Here is a 17,724-nt window from a genome sequence, read left to right as displayed (position 1 = left end):
GCTGTGGAAAGCCGGTGGATACATCACTGGTGCTACCGTCTGTTCTTGTAGAGGTTGTTGCAGCGTCTGACGCTGCCAATCGAGGGGAAGCATACTCTGGAAAGCCATCAGGCACACCAGAGGTGCTACCGTCGCCGCTTTACGCGTGCATGGCCGCAGCCACGCCTGCGGGGTGCGTAGATGCGTGCGGAGCTTGTGCTCCGACCGTGTAGCGTACCAGCTTCCTTGGCGACACGCTCACTCCAAACTGACGATAGCATCTCCACGAGCAACGATGCTTGGCTGTGGGCGGCGGACGGAGCGCCTCGCGGAGGCAGAGGGTGTTAGTCGGACGCGCACCCTCAGCAGCTGAGGTCCACAGCGCACCTCATGATGACGCCGAAATATTCTGCCCATTGGACACTATGAACCGCCAGTACAGTCGTGGACTTTTTTAACGACTTGGGCTTTGATGGCTGCCCGACAACACAGGTCATGGAACAGGACTACGGGCTAGGATTCGAGAAAAGTATCCGTGAACTGTTTGCTTCACCTGTGCATCGCGCAGGCCAAACTTTGTTGTGAATGACCTTAACAGTGTCCAGCAAATTCGTAACACTGTTGCAACAATATGAAAAGCTATAAGATTCTTTAGAGAAAGTATACTGGACAGGAAACAATACGTAACATTCTAGAGTTCTGTGAAACTAGGTTTTATATAAATATACATCAATCAGGTTATTCAAAGAAAACTTCTTGGCAATACAGGATAGTCTCAGTCACCTTGCAAATAACACTGAAAGCAATCAAGACACTAGACCATGTGCCAGCTAACTAGATAGTGCAACATCATCAGTTACACCTATTGCTTGAGTACACATTATGTCAAGGTATCTTTTATATCTAGAACCAATGATGAACAAATTCCTGCTACGAATATCTACTCAGACTACAGATATGTCAACACTGATCTGCTAGCCAATTTTTTAAAGGAAAAAGCAGGGGAAAAGCAATAACGAATTCACAAACATTTTGGAGGCAATAATAAAAGAGTGCAAGAAACTTGATGTACATATAAAAATCCCAACACAGGTTACAAGGCAGAACCGCAGATACAATGTGACTGTCCATTTCTTACCGCCCGAAGACTGTACAAAGTGTATCAAAGTGGCACTTTACAATGAGTACATGGATTCCATAATCACGTCACTTATCAGAAGATTTTTTAAAAGATAAAGACATAGCAGTCAAATGTGAAATTCTTCAGCCACATTTAATGAAAAAGGAGAAGAGAGAAGATTCCATGAGAGAGAGATAAAGTTGGCAAAAATTTTATCAGTCAACAATTTGGAAGCAGAAGCCATGTCATGGCGTAATGCCTGGACAAATAAGGAGTGTTTGGAAGAAACAAAGTTCCGTGATAAACTTGCAGAAACCATGTTTTATCCAGCAGTAAGGAGATTGCTTATATTCCATCCCTTCATCACACTGCATAGAGTGGAAACGTAGCTGAGAAGTGGGCCTACTACAGGCAAAGACAATCTGTTAGGCTTGCGCCTTCTTAGTGTCCACAGGAAAAGAGAGAAAAACCCTGACTGCGGGCACAAGTGTTTGACCAGTTCGGCGAGAAAAGAAATTTACAGTTTTTTTTCAAATATAAGTAATGTAAAATCCATAATTTACAGTTTGCTTTTTATATCAACAACAGTGTACAATCTTATGGGGTGTAGATTTTTAGTTTCTTTTCTGTTTTAAAATATAAGAACCTTGCCCACGCATTTGTGTTGAAAAACACCCACTCGTTTCAATAAAATAATTAAAGTAACGTGTTATACGTTTTTATAGATTATGAGTACTGTGGCCTAGTGTTTTAGTCAAGAAAAATCCATCAGAACTGGAACACTGTTATGGCTACTTACAAGTCGCCATTCGTCTTTCACAATATTAAAAATAGGGATAACCCCAGGTATAGCCTCCCCGCCCCCCTCTATAAACTACCATATGGATGCCCTCTGAATACAATGCTCATTTGCCGCTTGTCCAGCACTTTTGTGAAGTTACTCTGTATTTTACTGTATTCATGACTGTGAATCACCAAACGAAAATAGGTCTGAAAAGGAAAAGCTATGTGATTCGTATTGTTGAGAAAAAGAGCGCAAGAAAGGAAGAAAGATTAAAAACAACCAAAGGCTGTGAAGATGTTTTTTCGTCTCCTTCTACAAGTAATGGAAAATTGTTATTTCTTCAAACTGACGAATTGTGAGCTTAGGTGATGACCTATCTAAAGGCAGGGCGTACAACCGTCTCTTCGATAGCTGAATAAACGCTGGTGCAAGTCAGAGCTCATTTTATTTACTTGTACTCAAACTTTGTTCCATGTTCTTAAAAAATTACAAATGTTGTATAAAAAACGGTATATTATTAGTGTAATTCTTTATCATCACAATAAGCCGTCAAAAAAAATGGTTCAAATGGCTCTGAGCACTATGGGACTCAACCGCTGTCATTAGTCCGCTAGAACTTAGAACTAGTTAAACCTAACTAACCTAAGGACATCACAAACATCCATGCCCGAGGCAGAATTCGAACCTGCGACCGTAGCGGTCTTGCGGTTCCAGACTGCAGCGCCTTTAACCGCACGACCACTTCGGCCGGCTAAGCCGTCAAGTTTGTGTTCGAGGAAGTAAAAGTAGTACGATCTTTAAACGCTGACGATACAGTAGTCTCGATTATCTGGTTCACAACTATTCAGCCCTTCGTATTAAAAGATAAAAAAAAAGCGGCTTTCTGAATGTATTGCAAGCTGTCGTCCGGCTCGATTACCTTAAGTACTGAGTGTGAATATCTATTGCTACTACTAAAATTGTCTTACCAAGCTCCCAGCCAAGGAAAGGCAGCAATAATCTGATGACGGGCTGAGAACGGCGGCATGTGTGTGTGTGTGTGTGTGTGTGTGTGTGTGTGTGTGTGTGTGTGTGTGTGTGTGACGGGGGTGGGGGGCAAAGGTAGGGAGCATTCAAATGACATGTTGCTTATATGGAAAAATGCTCTAGAATCGGCCCTGTGGACATTCGATTAAAAGGCAACCAAGTTTTATCTCGAGCTCATTTACTAATTTATACACCGAATGTTTCAAATGCCTGCATTTGATAAATAACGGTACCTACCTAGATGTATACGTTCTTGTATTATTCACACGATAACGGATTTCTCGTTTTGAGACAGAGATGAACGGGATCGCATTTTGCAGAGAAAATTTGTGATTGTTTTACAGGGCGCAGCGAAAACCTGAGACCATTCAGAGATATTGCGCTAAAAGTAGCCTAAAAATAAATTCGTCGATGAAGTTGTCAACTGTTTTGTCCATCAGTGCCGTTCGATGAGTCGCCTTCACTAACTTTTTGCCTTCAAAATTTCTAGTTACTTAACTAATGTAACGTTAATGTGAATTTATGTGTAACGCTCACAGAAAGTAGTTCAAAATGAGGAAAAGTACCATTAATGATGCAGCAATTTACAGAAGCGGAGGTAAGCGAAATCTCGTGAAACACAAATAAAAATAACTGTAAAAATTTTGTCGTCGTTAGATCGTTTCTGCAACAGCGTACATCAAACACATTTTACAATAATTACCAGTACTCCTAAGTATATGCAGTACAAGGTGCAGTAGGTCAGCCAGTAACATTACAGCATTATGTTGTAATAATGGCACCGCTACCTTGACAAATTCCTACAACTCATAGATATAGTAGATTATTACCCAGTCATATAACGTATGTTGAAATAACGTTCAGGAAAAACATACGCAATTAATGGAAGCTAATCGAACGCCGCAATTTCTAATATGTTGGATAACAGCTAATGACTGTCAATATATGGTATTATAATAATAGACATTTTCTGTAGAGTTTACTTCTGGTAACTTCTTGTTCATATAGATGTTGCTAAATCAGCTTCTGTAGAGTTAACTCTGGCTTCTTTTTAATACCATTTATCTGGCAGATGAGTAATTCAGCTGAGTTCCGGACGTATGGCTTTATTCACAATCATTTGACTTTTCTGGTTTTCTCTTTCTGGACTGTAGAAAAGTATTAAAATACATATTGATTAAAGGAAAAGTATTTGCACTGAACTAAGGTTTCAAAGCATGCTTTAATATCCCATGAAAATGCTTATTACATGGAATTAAAAAGCACAACAATGGAAACTAATGCTGTGTTGGTGTGTATTCCGAGCTGATCAGAAAACGCATACACAAGACCAGAAAATTAACTACGAAATATAAATAGCTGATAGTGTTACTCGGAACGCAATTACATCTGAGTTGACGTCAGCACAGTATCGGGTCTACACAATTACGAAGGAAACTGTTCTATGAATCAGAAGTCGTGTACTTCATTCCAGTAAGGAGTGCGCTAGCAACTAGGCTGAGGAGAGGAACAGAGAAGTTCTATTCAGTACAGTAGCTTGCTACGGTATCAACCTCACGACAATGCATGGATGATTTGGATGAAACAACATTAAATATACGTTTTATGGATAAAAAATCATGTTTAAATTATAACTGGATAGCGATGCATATTATCCGTTTTGTACTTCAAGTGTGCTGTTTATTGTTTCCCTAATATCAAAGATATGTAATTCAAATATATCATATATTCACAGTTAATTGTATATATATAACTGTAAGTCTAGCAGATTCCAAATTAGGAAAATGAATGTGAATTCCTTCTTGACTGTTACACAATATAATTATTCCAAAAATAAGACTGCACATAATAGATCTTATTTCGTTTCAGATATTTTCTGGCCTTTATAGTTTTGGAAAGTTGGTAACACTTTTCCCATAATTCTTGAATTACGATTGTCGAAAATTCTTCCATCATTGTTGTTTTTGCCTGAAATAATTTAAAACAGGCACGAAATTATCCATATCATAACGAAAAAAATCGAAAACGTAATGCCGCACTGCCCGCTGAGCGCCTGGCCTTTTAGTTTAGGAAAGTTGGCAACACTTTTCCCATAATTCTTGAATTACGGCTGTCGAAAACTCTTCCATCATCATTGTTTTTGCCTGAAATAATTTAAAACAGCAAGAAATTATCCATATCACCAAAGAAGAAATTATATTTCACGTAAGAAGACAATGGGAAACCTTGAATTCAGTATTTGGCAACAGTTCATTTGAGCAGTTCATTTGAGTGGTACCTACCGTATGTTCTGTAGGTGCCAAGAGGCACTGTGCTAAAGTCACTTTTCCCGACACTTTCAAAGAAACGCCACATTAAAGATCTCTCCAAAACATGGCATTTTTAGTACCGTAAAATGAGGTGACTTGGGACAGTGGGGTGACTCAGGACATTTTGACAGCGTTTTGTTTTTTATTATGTTGGCAGCAGTGGGTGGCCAGAACTGTGTTTGGCTCATTGTTATCGTTTATATGATGGTGTTCTGATGTCCTCAGGTGAAGGGAACAACTTGTTATCAATGTAAGTACTACTTTTCAACATTTGAAAATGGCAAAATATTAACAAAAAAATGATAGTGAAATAGGAAGGCCTGCTGGTTGTTATGGATTAATAGTGGAAATGTGGTTAAAGTTTAAATGAGATCCCCACTTCTATCTCTAATAATAACCACAGAAAGATAAAAATTTAGGCCCATATTTTGGACTGAAATTTTCAATTTTGAAAATGACAGCAAACTTGGGGTGACTTGGGACATGTCGTTGATTGGCAGAAACCTTTCATTAGACTTAACTAAAGACAGTTGTATGCACAAAAGTGCATTAAAATGAAGTTGTTGGTGTTTCTTATACACATTGGAGTCATTGTTAGTATTTGCTTATTGTTTAATGGTTAGGTTAAGGGGTGAGGTTAGGTTATGTTAGGTTACATCACATTTGATATTACGGTGTGTACTTGTTTATCAATGTGTTTGGTTTTGCAGCATAGTGTGAAGAACATATTACTTTAAATATCTACAAGAAAACTGTTAATGTTGTTTCAGATGCCTAGAGAGTATATTAGGAAGGTTGGTGGTAGGCCTTACAAACGATATGTTACGGAGAATCTTGCAAAAGCTGTGGCAGATGTTCAAGTTAAAACTTTGTCTGTAAGACAAGCAGCTGATAAGTACAGTGTCCCCAAGAGCTCTGTTCAGAGATGGGTATCATCAGCAAAAGACTCTCCACCCAAGAAAGCTGGTGGCCAAACTTCTCTCAGTTCTCGTGAGGAAGACCTCATAGTAAGCAATTTAGTAACTGTGAGTGAGTGGGGTTCTCCCTTGACTTCAATGGATATTAGAGTAATTGTCAAACAATATCTAGATAGGCTGGGAAAAAGAGTGAAAACGTTTAATAACAACCTTCCAGGACAGGAGTGGATTGTGTCTTTCCTAAAAAGACACAAGCAAATTCTGTCTGAGCAATGATGTATGAATATCAAAAGAGCACATGCTAGAACTGACCAAACAATCATGCAAGAATATTTTTCTGAACTTCAAAAAAGTTTAGATGGCATTCCTCCTGAAGCAATAATCAATTATGATGAAACCAACATTACTGACGATCCTGGAGTTAAAAGGGTCATTAGCCAAAGAGGATCAAAACGTGTGTACCGTATAATGGACAGTTCAAAAAGTAGTATTAGTGTCATGTTCTGTGGCAGAGCTAGTGGTGAGCTGCTTCCACCTTATGTAGTTTATGGTGCATCGCATGTGTATGATACTTGGAGGCAGGGCGGCCCAAAAGGTGCACTTAATGGATGTTCAAAAACTTCCTGGTTTAATGAAAGTGTATTTTCAGATTGGTTCGAAGGAATCATACTTCCATATGTGAAAAAGCTGGCCAAAGAAGTGCCGAAGGCTGTAATAGGAGATATCTTGTCCAGTCATATCTCCATAAATGTTTAACAGAAGTGCAGGGAGCATAACATTAAATTTATATTACTGCCATCCAGTTCAACACATCTGTGCCAACCTCTTGACGTGGCTTACTTCTGTTCATTGAAGGCTGAGTGGCGCAAAGTTTTAGAAGAATGGAAGCTGAAGAATCAGGGTCCTATTACGAAGGACAAATTTCCTGCAGCACTGAAGAAGACGCTCAACGTTATGAGTTACAATGACCAAACGAGACACAACTTAAAAGCTGAATTCAAGAAAACTGGAATTTTTCCATTCAATCCACAACAGGTCTTGAAACTCATTACCAGAACTACTTAAAATGAAGGTGACCCTCAAACACTTGACAATGCATTTCGTACATTTTTGCGTGAATTGTTCAGAAAGGAGACACAGCCACTTCGTGTGAGACGAAAGAGACCTTCTGTTCTACCTGGTAAAAGCATTTCAAATGTACATTTGGATGATCTTGATGACTCACACTCTCATGACAACAGTGACACTAATGCTCCATTACTACCTTCAACTTCTAAGCCTTCTGCTGAAGACAATTTAAGATCAGAGAGTGAAAAATATCTGAGCTATGATAATGACACAGATGATCATCTTTCAACTGAAGAATACAATGAGCACAAAGATGCCGTGATTAGAGAAACTAATACACCAGTACCTATCACTTCAGAGGATGAGTTAAATGAAGGAGACTTCATTTCTGTAATGTTTAACTATGTTGGACGAAAATCCCAGGTTGTTCTGAAAACATTCATAGGGAAAATATTGGCCATAAAAGATTCCAAAGTGAAAACTTCATTTATGAGAAAGTCTCAGAAGCAATCAGACATTTATGTTTTTCCAAATGTGGAAGACATTCAAGAAGTTTCTATTTCACAAGTTCTGCGCAAACTTGTTCCCCTCTTTGTTCGTCGTAGTCGCTAGAAGTTCCTGTATGAAACTGCACAGTACCTAATGTGAAAAAAATCTAATTACTGTAATTAAAAACAACATGAAACAATTCGTTTTTGTACTTTTATATATATGAAACACTATTTTAAGACAATAAATATCATAAAAATTTCTTTTGATTCTTTATTAACTTTTCAAGATTTGTTTTTAATTTTAATATATCATAATTTTGATTATTTCATCTTAAAAGACACTAAAATTGGTGTCACATATTTAAAATGAGAAAAGAAAAACATTTTCACTGTCCCCAGTCACCTCTTTGGTGAGGTGATTGCAGTTTTGTGGAAAAAATTTGTAGGTGTCCCAAGTTACCCCATATGTCCCAAGTCACCCCACCCTGTGGGGTGACTTGAGACACCAACAAACAATTAAATTAAAAATAAATGACCGAATTTAAGATAATGTTTGATACATAAATGTAACCTACTGACCCAGACCTAACTTTTGATATACATATCCTTTTCAGAAGTTTCATGGGCTTGAGAAATAGCTACGGAAACACAAAAAGTGTCCCAAGTCACCCCGTTTTACAGTACGGTTAGTTGCATTAAAGAGTGGGCACAGATGACGCCGGCGCATTAATACAGTACCAGTTTTGACATCTCCCACACTTTACTGCACCATACTGCACTAAAAATGACGTATTTAAGAGAGATCTGCATATTTTTGTAATACGCAAGTACAAATACCAAAATCACGAAATATGACATGTTAGTTGCGCGCCGTAATATTTCAGCAAATAAATTATCTTTTTGGTATATACGGTATATGTATAAACCGGCTTTCACTGCTAACAGTAGCTGTGTTTACACGACGGTTTTTTTTTAATGTCTATAGTGTTTCACACGGTCTAAAACTTCTGCTACTGAATAGAAACAGTGCATGAACAAGAATGAGCTTAGGTAGCTGAGTGGACAGTCGACTTTTGGCCGTGGTCATGTGCAGAGCGGCTCCGCGTACCAGACAGTGCACCGCAACTGTTTACTTCCAAGTCGTAATACTTCGTGTTGTGTAGCGTCCATTACTACCGCACCTCATGGCGCCCTGTTACCACCGAGTGACACTTAAAGTAACATTCCAAGCCGAACTTGCACGACCACGCACTTACGAAATTGAACTATTCATTCGCAAAGAGCTACGTCTGAACCCCCAGGAAGTGATAGGTGTTCATTTTTTCATCACTGGCAGTATATGAAAATGATGACGGAGGAAGCATGTCCTGAGATAGCTCGACAACACGCACACGGACTCAACTTGAAGCATTCTGACGGGCATATTGGAGAGGTAACCATAGATCACGATGGTTTAGGTCTTTGTACAATATGAGTGTTTGAGCTCCCTTTCAAAGTGCCACAAGACACGGTCATCGAAGCCTTCTGAACCTACGGCAACGTTGTGAAGCACATCGCGGACAAATGGCTGACTTTCACGACATACTACGTGTTGAATGGTGTCCACCAAATCAAAGGGCCATGTTCGGTCAGACCGTCTCTGCCGTAGTTTTCTCCAGGTCCCGACCAGTTGCTCAGCTCCCAAAGGGACAGTCACTTCTTCACCAGACAGCTACGCCACAGTCATACGCAGCCCCGATGCGTCACTTCAGGAAGCGCCTGTTATCCCCCCGGCACTCCCCACTGGAAATGACGGTGCTGACACGGCCTCATCAGCACCATCTTCTCCGACAGACTACGAGATCACTACCTCTCCAGAGCTCGAGACCTGCCCACTGCTGCAATGGACATCAATGCGAGTGCAGTGCCTACATCTGCTTTTCTTCAGATGGGCGCGACCTCGGACATTGAACGTCCACATTCTGATACAGAACAGCACCTCCAAAAGCAGCGGTTGACCCGAAAACAGAAGAAGAGAAGTCAAACGCCATCCGACGACACACTTCTTCATGTGGCATCACAGGCATTGGAGTGGAGACAAGACAGTGATCTCCCTTAAGCGCTCTGATGACAGGAGTGGCCACTCCTGATGTCCCATCTAAGGATCAATTCCACCCGGTAATGATGGATCCCATGGAGGGAGAGTCCCTGGACCCCACTACAGCAGTGTCACCACAACTCATCCTTGATGAGTGTGACAGTCACTTGCCACCTTTTCCAGTCTCCTGGGCTGATGAAGTCGACGATGGAGCAGATCAAGATGGTGGCTCCCCCATCAGGCACTGCCCCTTGGAGGTGCCTGATCCACCTTCCACCCAGTGATTGTGGCTACAGTGGCTGTGCCGATTGTTACATGCCAGTCGGACTTCTCTGCCGGAACATCTGTACCAATGGTGGGAGCATGCCCCCAATACTACCACATCGCGACAATGAATCTGTTCACCATTCAGGCTTCCCACAAACTGGCAATGTTCAAAGAGACCATTTATGTTGCTGATGTCGACATTGTCCTCCTCCAAGAAGTGTTTGTCACTGATTTCTACACCCCCACCGGCTACACAGCACCATCTCCCATTCTTCTGACAACAGTAGTAGTGGAGTCGCCATCCTCCTCTGTTCTGGATTCCCTGCTGAAGATGTAGTGTACCTTCCTAATGCTAGAGGAATGGCTCTCACACTGTTCGGCATCCACATCCTCAATGTATATGCGCCGTCCGGCTCCAGTCGACATGTGTTAAGATTATTTTGTCCAAAAATGTAAAAAGGTCACAAACCAGATACTTAATCTTTTGAAGGGGGCAGAATTTTTGCGGAACATTCCACTAGGAATGATAAACTGTCCCTACATCAATCAACAGAATGACATCATAGAGTGGAAAAGCACCCATATGTTCAGGATGCAAGAACACTCATACACGAAGCTGATGAGGTAGAAGATGCAACCCAGTGGCTCTAAAAACCAAAGTCGTGACATCTTACAGCTCCAGCAGGGCTGCTGAAGGAGTGACTAGACGGGAAAACCAGAGCAAATGAAGTCATCGTTATCAAACAGCAACTCCCAGCTGCTCCAGCCTGTTGTGTTTCCCATGGTGGGAGTGCTGCCACTGGAGAAACCTTAGCCAGCTGGCTCACATATTTACCACCCAAATCAGGCCATCTTTCTCAGTCTGTGCACGTTAATGTCCAGATGTGTGTTATATGCTCAGCAATGCAGTTAGTACCAGCCAGTAACTACAAGAAGAAGAGCACTTGCAGTTAAGATGAAGCAGCAGGTTGTCACTCCCTGGCTTTACCACCATTAGCTCCAGGTTGCTGCCTGAGTTAAAGTCTGCGTATAGACAACTTGGCCCCATCGCACTGTCGAGTCACCCAGCGGGTGACTCGACAGTTTGATGGGCCACATTGTTTACATATGTCTGCTGGGTGACTCCCTTCTGCTGATGGGCACTTTGCTGATGAGCTGTGGATTCAAGCCTGGCCCACCTTGTTGCCTAAGTAGACCCTCGCTGTCTGCCAACCCATGAGGGCCTACATTCTTGACCAGAGCCATCATCTCCAGGAGGCCTGAAGCCACAAGATAAGCACCCCCTGATCTGGTGTGCTGTATGCTGCCGCTAAAGGAATGACCAAGCAATCAGGGCTGTTCTCTGTCAGGCATGATTGAGAACACTCCACCTTGCATTGGCTCTGTGTAGCAGTCCTTATACCAGCAAGCAATGGTATTAGCATATGCCACCTTCCAGGCAGACCACTAGTGATGCTGGTGCCCTTCAGTGTCTGTGGTGGCCTGCATCACAGAGGGCACTGACCTCCTCTCCAGCTACAATTCCTTCTCTTTAACTGTCACGAATAAAGGACTGACTTAACAAGGGAGGTTACACTGATAGTTTGCTATTCAACTGCAGCTAACCACCATCACTGCACCCACATCCAGGAAAGGGAATGGCATGCCATCCTGATGTACCAGCAGCCAGTCAACTCATCACTGTAGGGGTCACAATCTGACTTGTACATTACTTTTATATATGTCCCTCAAATTTTTTCTATCATTTTTACAAGTTTCTAGAACGTATATACCAGGGGAGGATTTACAACCTCTGAAGATGAGTTTGCAAGAATCTGTTTGTTGAGCATGTGGCATTTTTCTTACAGTTCTATTCTGAGTTAAGAAAATGACTGAACTAGGTGGTGTAATGCCCCAAAATATTATTCTGTGCAGCAGAATGCTATGGATTTCGGCAAAGTATGAAACATTGTTGTAACAGAAAGTAAATCAGGACTATGAGATATTTTATTCAGACTTCCATCTTTTTTGTTTGTATGTGTATGTCATTTGAAGTAGTTTTGAAGCCAAATGCCTAAAACTTTTGCTTTCAAAGGATATGTAATATTGTTAGAGTTTATTATCACACTGGTGTTGCATGCATCAGGTATAAAACAGAAATTTAGTGATGTAATTTTTTTGGCACATGTCAATAACTTATTCCCTTAAAACAACCCACTTAGTTGGGCTGCAGTTTTATTTACAGCTGCTTGTAGTTGATTTGGTGTGCTTCCTATTATAATAAGGATCCATGAATCATCTGCAAAAACAGTAACTGTTTATACTCAATGTTCAGTTCCAGGTCTTTTATATACAGGACGTTACAGTGTAAACCATTTTAATGCAGTGTCTCTAATGCCATATACTTGGAGTTTTTCCAACAGTAACTTATGCAATGGTCAGAATATTGAAGGCTTTACTTAAGTTTAAAAAATACCAGTGGTATTTTAAGAACAACATGTTCTTTGGTTTCATGTCATGTCAAGTGGTTAACTGCCCACAAGCTTTTGCCAGAGATCTCCTCTGCTATCGTCAAGTGGTTGACTTTTGGATGCCACTGCTGCACTTATATAGCTGTGCTGTCATCAGTGACATACTGGTGCTCAGTCTCACACCATACGTGGTAACATTTTGGTGGCACGACTGCCATGACTACTTTCAGCTCCCCAATCACAGTATCACATGCCTTACTCAACAGCTGCACTGCAACTGAGTATGGCTTGGCATTTTTTCATTGGGAAGTTGAATTGGTTGTGACAATCACACCATATGTCATATGGGACTGAGCACCAATGATGTCACTGGTGACAACATGACAATCAACCACATAACAATGGCAATGCCAAAAATTTGTGGGCAGTTAACTACTTGACATGGCTTGAAACACAAGCATATTTTATTACTGGAATTGCCATGAGAACTTTCATTCATACAGTAGTATTCTGTTTTTTTTTTCTCCACTGTTTCTAAAGCATACTGTATAAAACCATAGATGACTCTAGTTATTTCTTTTTATTGAATATCAGAAATTTATTTTTGTCCAAAAATTTCATTAAGCTATTATACATTAAACAATAGCCTTTCTGCAGTGGCCACACTAGTTCCCTTCAGATCACTGAGGATGAGTGTTGTCAGACTTGGCCATCACTTGGATAGGTGACTACCCAGGTCTGCCAAGTGCTTTTGGCAAGCGAGGGTGCCCTCAGCCCTTGTGAGGCCAATTGAACAACTATTTCATTAAGAAGTGGCAGATACAGTCCCAAAAACTGTCAGTGGTCAGGAGAACATTGTGCTGACAGCATGCCCCTCTATATCTGCATCCAGTGACATCTGTTGGCTGAGTATGACAAGGCAGTCAGTTGGAACCATTGGGTCTTTCAATTCCTGTTTGGACAGAGTTTTATTTTGTTATATATTACTTTTTCCATGATTTTACTAAAGCTTGATAAAAATGTGGATGGTGCATAGTTTTCTCTATAGAATGTGCCTTCTTTCTTGTGAACAGGGACCAATAAGAAATCTCTAGACAGTTTGAAATTATCTGTGTCAGAAAAGATAAGGTGGCTGTATCTGCAAGAGGCAATGAAATGTTAGTAACACATTGTTATGAAATAATATGCTATAGCATCAGTTCCTGATGACATTTTCTTGAAAAAGTTTGCAAGATGTATGATTTCATCTGGAGTTGTTTTGCAAGTATAGGCTGAAAAATGACAAGAGTGTAGTTTGTTCTTTTGTCTGTTTGTACTACTGGTATCTCTTTTATCACTGACCATTCAGTTGTTTATGACATCTGCATTGTAATACCTGGAAAAATTTATAATGTCCTGGGAATCATGGTTCAGGGTGATATTTTCCATTTTGGGGTTGCTTTATTTACCTCCTTTTTGTTACTTTCCAGACTGCTTGACTTCTACTTGCTGATTCTGTTATAAAGTTATCACAGGCTGATTCTGAATGTAACTGTTCATGGAAGGGAGTATGTTATTGTCTTTTTCTGTCTTTCAGCAATTCTCTTTTCCCTGCACTTGAGGTTTTGATGCCTGTTATTAACCGTCTCTGTTCTTTTGGGATTGTGCCTTTTATTACTTGTGTTTTGAGCAGGAAATCAGTTTCAAAATAATCACTGAAAATGCTACAGAATTCCACAAACTTTTTGTTGGTGTTATCTTTTTGCAAAACTGTTTCTCATCTTTCTCCTGATAATAGGGAATTGACTGTTTGTTTATTATGTGTATTGAACCTTTTGTTGTACAGTTCATTTATACAAATGAAACTACATGGTTCCAGATAGTTTAGAAGGAATACCAAGTGGGCTGAGGTGTGAATGGGAATTTGGATTGGGGAAGATTGCTCAAAGTCACTGTGCCGAGGTGCCACAGCAGTTAGTGCATCTGCTTAGTGAGCAGGAGACTTGGGTTTGAATCCTGGCCTTGGTACAAATTTTCATTTGTCACTTCAGTCTACATATACAGTTCATTTATTATTCTGAGTGGACAGCAAGTAACTTGTGAGGGTGACAGCTCGAACTTCATGATTACTGACACTGTTATTTACACATTTTGCAGTACAAACCATCTTTGATCCAGAGCAATACTGGTAGCAGTGTTTCTCTTATTTTTATTGGAGCTGTTATTTTCTGTTTTAAGCTGAACATATCTTTAAGCTTCAGCAATAGTTCTTATTTTTTGCTGGTTCTGAGAAAATAAATGTTGAACTCTCCGCAGAACACTGTTGATTTGTTGTGTAGGTGAAGCCCATTAGAATGTATTCAAGTTTATTTATGAATGAGACCAAATTTCCAAATGAGCTACAAGTATATTCGAATCACTGACTCCATAGAGTGTCAGCTCAAACTCCCTTTCTCCATTGAGATGCTGAAACATGCTAATAATTTTATAATGAATACTTGTTTGATTAAATTTCCAGCACCTCCATTTTTATAACTGTTTCTACAGAAATAATTTTCTGATACATAGCCTGGTATAGAAAAAGAGTATCTGGTTAATCATTAGCCAGTGTTCTGTGATGCACAGAACATTAATAAAATGTGCTTCATTGTTTAGCAAATTCTCTATATTTGAAACATTTTCTGTGACCAATTGAATATCTTCATGGCAAACAGAAAGAGAATGTAGAATGTGACTTTTGTTGATGTAATTTGTTTGAGTACCAGTTGTGGTTTTTACATGAGCATTTAAATTTTGTACAGGTATTTTTATTACATCACTCAGAGGATCTCCATCAACTGCACAAGCTCAAAATGGGGAGGGGGAGTCCAGCAATATCTCACAAAATCTCTTTTAAAACGTGAAAGAAATGTAAATCTCATGTCAGCTTTTTAATTCATAGAATATGCATTATTATGATGGCCAATGTTAAAGTGCCTGCTAAGCTTTATGGCCTGCCTGAACTGAACTGAATGCTTTACACATGTGTATGCCTGGGATTCCTGATTTGAAACAAGTGGCACACAAGTGTCAGATTTTATTTGGGAAGTTCTCAGTTGCACCAACTGAAATCACTGTGTGTCTGTCAATGAGTCAGTTGTGATATTCTGCAAAGCATATAGAGCCAATGTTATTGTGTTTAGTGTGAATTTGTATAAAAACTTTTACAATGCATCTTGGCAAGTCAAAACAAGTGTGCCAGCAAGTAGTTAATCAATTATGGAAGGAAGCTAAGCTGCTGTTCACTGAGAAGAATTTTTTTACTGGTCATATAAATCAAAAGGTTAGCCATGCCATGACTAAGTATAGACATGGATTTGGGGAATTCTTGAAAATTTTGCACAGCTATGGACAGAAGGTTGAAGTTAATGGACCAGTGGACACATCCTGTAATAGGGGACTGGCAATGTCGCTATTAAGCGAACAGTTCTGCAGGGCAGGTTTATGGCTCCCCTCACAGGTGAGGAAGAATGGCCAGCTAGGCCATATAAACAAATGTGGAGATGAGTGTGTAGTAATCAGGTTCAAATGGGATACTGACATGTTATAAAAACCTCTACAATGTAGTTACAACAGTGCTTAGCAACCTGCATCTGGGGACCAAAATAGGCTAGATGGAGTTGACATTATAATTATTAAGGAACACTTCACTTATTCCTTCCAGAGGGACTGTATCAGCGGTATAAGAAAAGGAATATCAATAAGAGATCCCAGATGCTCCAGTCAGGCAGTCGTGTCTCCATTCTGTCCAGCAGTGGAACCGGAGAGTGTTTAAGTTACAGACCATCCATGATGACCATTTGATGATGAATCAGTGGCAAACCCATTTTCTGAATCAACTGCCAAGCTCTGCTTACCTGTAACCCACCCTCCTATATAAGAGACACCAACCACTTCCTTCTCCAACTCTCCACAGCCACAATTACTTTACCAGCTGGCACCCTTCTTGTTTCTGTAAATGATTTCCCTCCACTAAATCTTCAACACCCATGGTCTTTCCACTATTGAGCACCAACTTTCCCATAGTGTGACCAACAGCAAATCTATAATCTCCTTCTGGTTGCCATGGCCAACTATATTCACACCAACAACTATTTCTCCCTTGAAGGCATCACCTGCATACAGATCTGCAGTAGAGCAATTAGCACCGGTATGACACGATCATAGGCCATCCTATCCATGGACCATCTAGAGCCATCCTCCATAACCATCCAGAATCCTGAACAACTCACTTGGTTCAGGTTCTTTGATGACATCTTTGTGATCCAGACCAAGGGTGAAGAAACCCAACTGACATTCCTCCAAAATCTCAACATCTCCCCCATTTGCTTCATCTTATCTTCCTCAACACAACAGGCCTCCATCCTTGATGTTGACAATCATATCAAGGATGGCTACAACAGTATCTCTGTCCACATCAAACTTACCAAATAGCAACAACACCTCTGCTTTGACAGCTGCCATTCATTCTATACCAAGAAGTCCCTTCCATACAGCCTAGCCAGTCATAGTTGTCACATCCGTAGTGACAACCAATCCCTCTTTAAGTATGGCAAGGGTCCCACTGAGGCCCACACAGACTGAAATTACCTTCCCAGCCTTGTCCAGAAACAAATCTCCTGTGCCTTGTCTCTTCTGTCACCTTCAACCTCCATACCCATTGCCTAGTAACAAAGGAGAACTCCTCTCATGGCTTAGTGCCAACCAGGACTGAAGAAACTGAATCACCATGCCCTGAAATGAGGAATATCCTCCCCACTATCCTCCCCACCCCTCCCACTGCAGTATTCCACTGCCCACCAAACCTACATAACATGCCTGCCTATCATCACTCCACCCTTTCTCGCCACTCCTTTCCTCATGGCTTATATCTCTGCAGAAGAAGTAGATGAAAAATCTGTCCCATACATACTCCCACTGCCACCTACTCCAATGCTCTCACAGGTATCTCCTACCATAGCAAATGTAGGGCTACCTGTGAAAGCAGCCACATGATCTACAAACTAGGCTGCAACCACTGTGCCACTTTCTACATGGACACGACAAGTAGTAAGCTGTTTGTCCAGTTGAATGGCCACTACTAGACTGTGACCAAGACACATCTGAATTACCCATTTGATGAATTTGCTGCCAATAAATTGTGCTTCACTTTAATAACTGCCTCACAGCCTGTGCCATCTGGATTCTTCCTATTAACACCAGTTTTTCTGAATTGCAC

The 17,724-nt window shown here is 40.6% G+C and overlaps 1 protein-coding gene across 1 annotated transcript in view; it reads left to right on the top strand.

Annotated features, from left to right (window-relative positions):
• The first annotated feature begins 5,385 nt into the window (after window positions 1–5,385).
• Window positions 5,386–17,724, top strand: part of LOC124790049 (aromatic-L-amino-acid decarboxylase-like) — a 115,395-nt gene continuing 103,056 nt past the window's right edge. Inside the window, exon 1 of the mRNA XM_047257609.1 lies at window positions 5,386–5,468. The gene's annotated coding sequence lies outside the window, so the exon portion shown is untranslated. The remainder of the gene's footprint in view (window positions 5,469–17,724) is intronic.

This window comes from Schistocerca piceifrons, chromosome 3, assembly GCF_021461385.2.
Source record: "Schistocerca piceifrons isolate TAMUIC-IGC-003096 chromosome 3, iqSchPice1.1, whole genome shotgun sequence".
Taxonomy (NCBI): domain Eukaryota; kingdom Metazoa; phylum Arthropoda; class Insecta; order Orthoptera; family Acrididae; genus Schistocerca; species Schistocerca piceifrons.
Note: the sequence above shows the minus strand (reverse complement) of the source record. Positions and strands in the feature narration are given on the sequence as shown.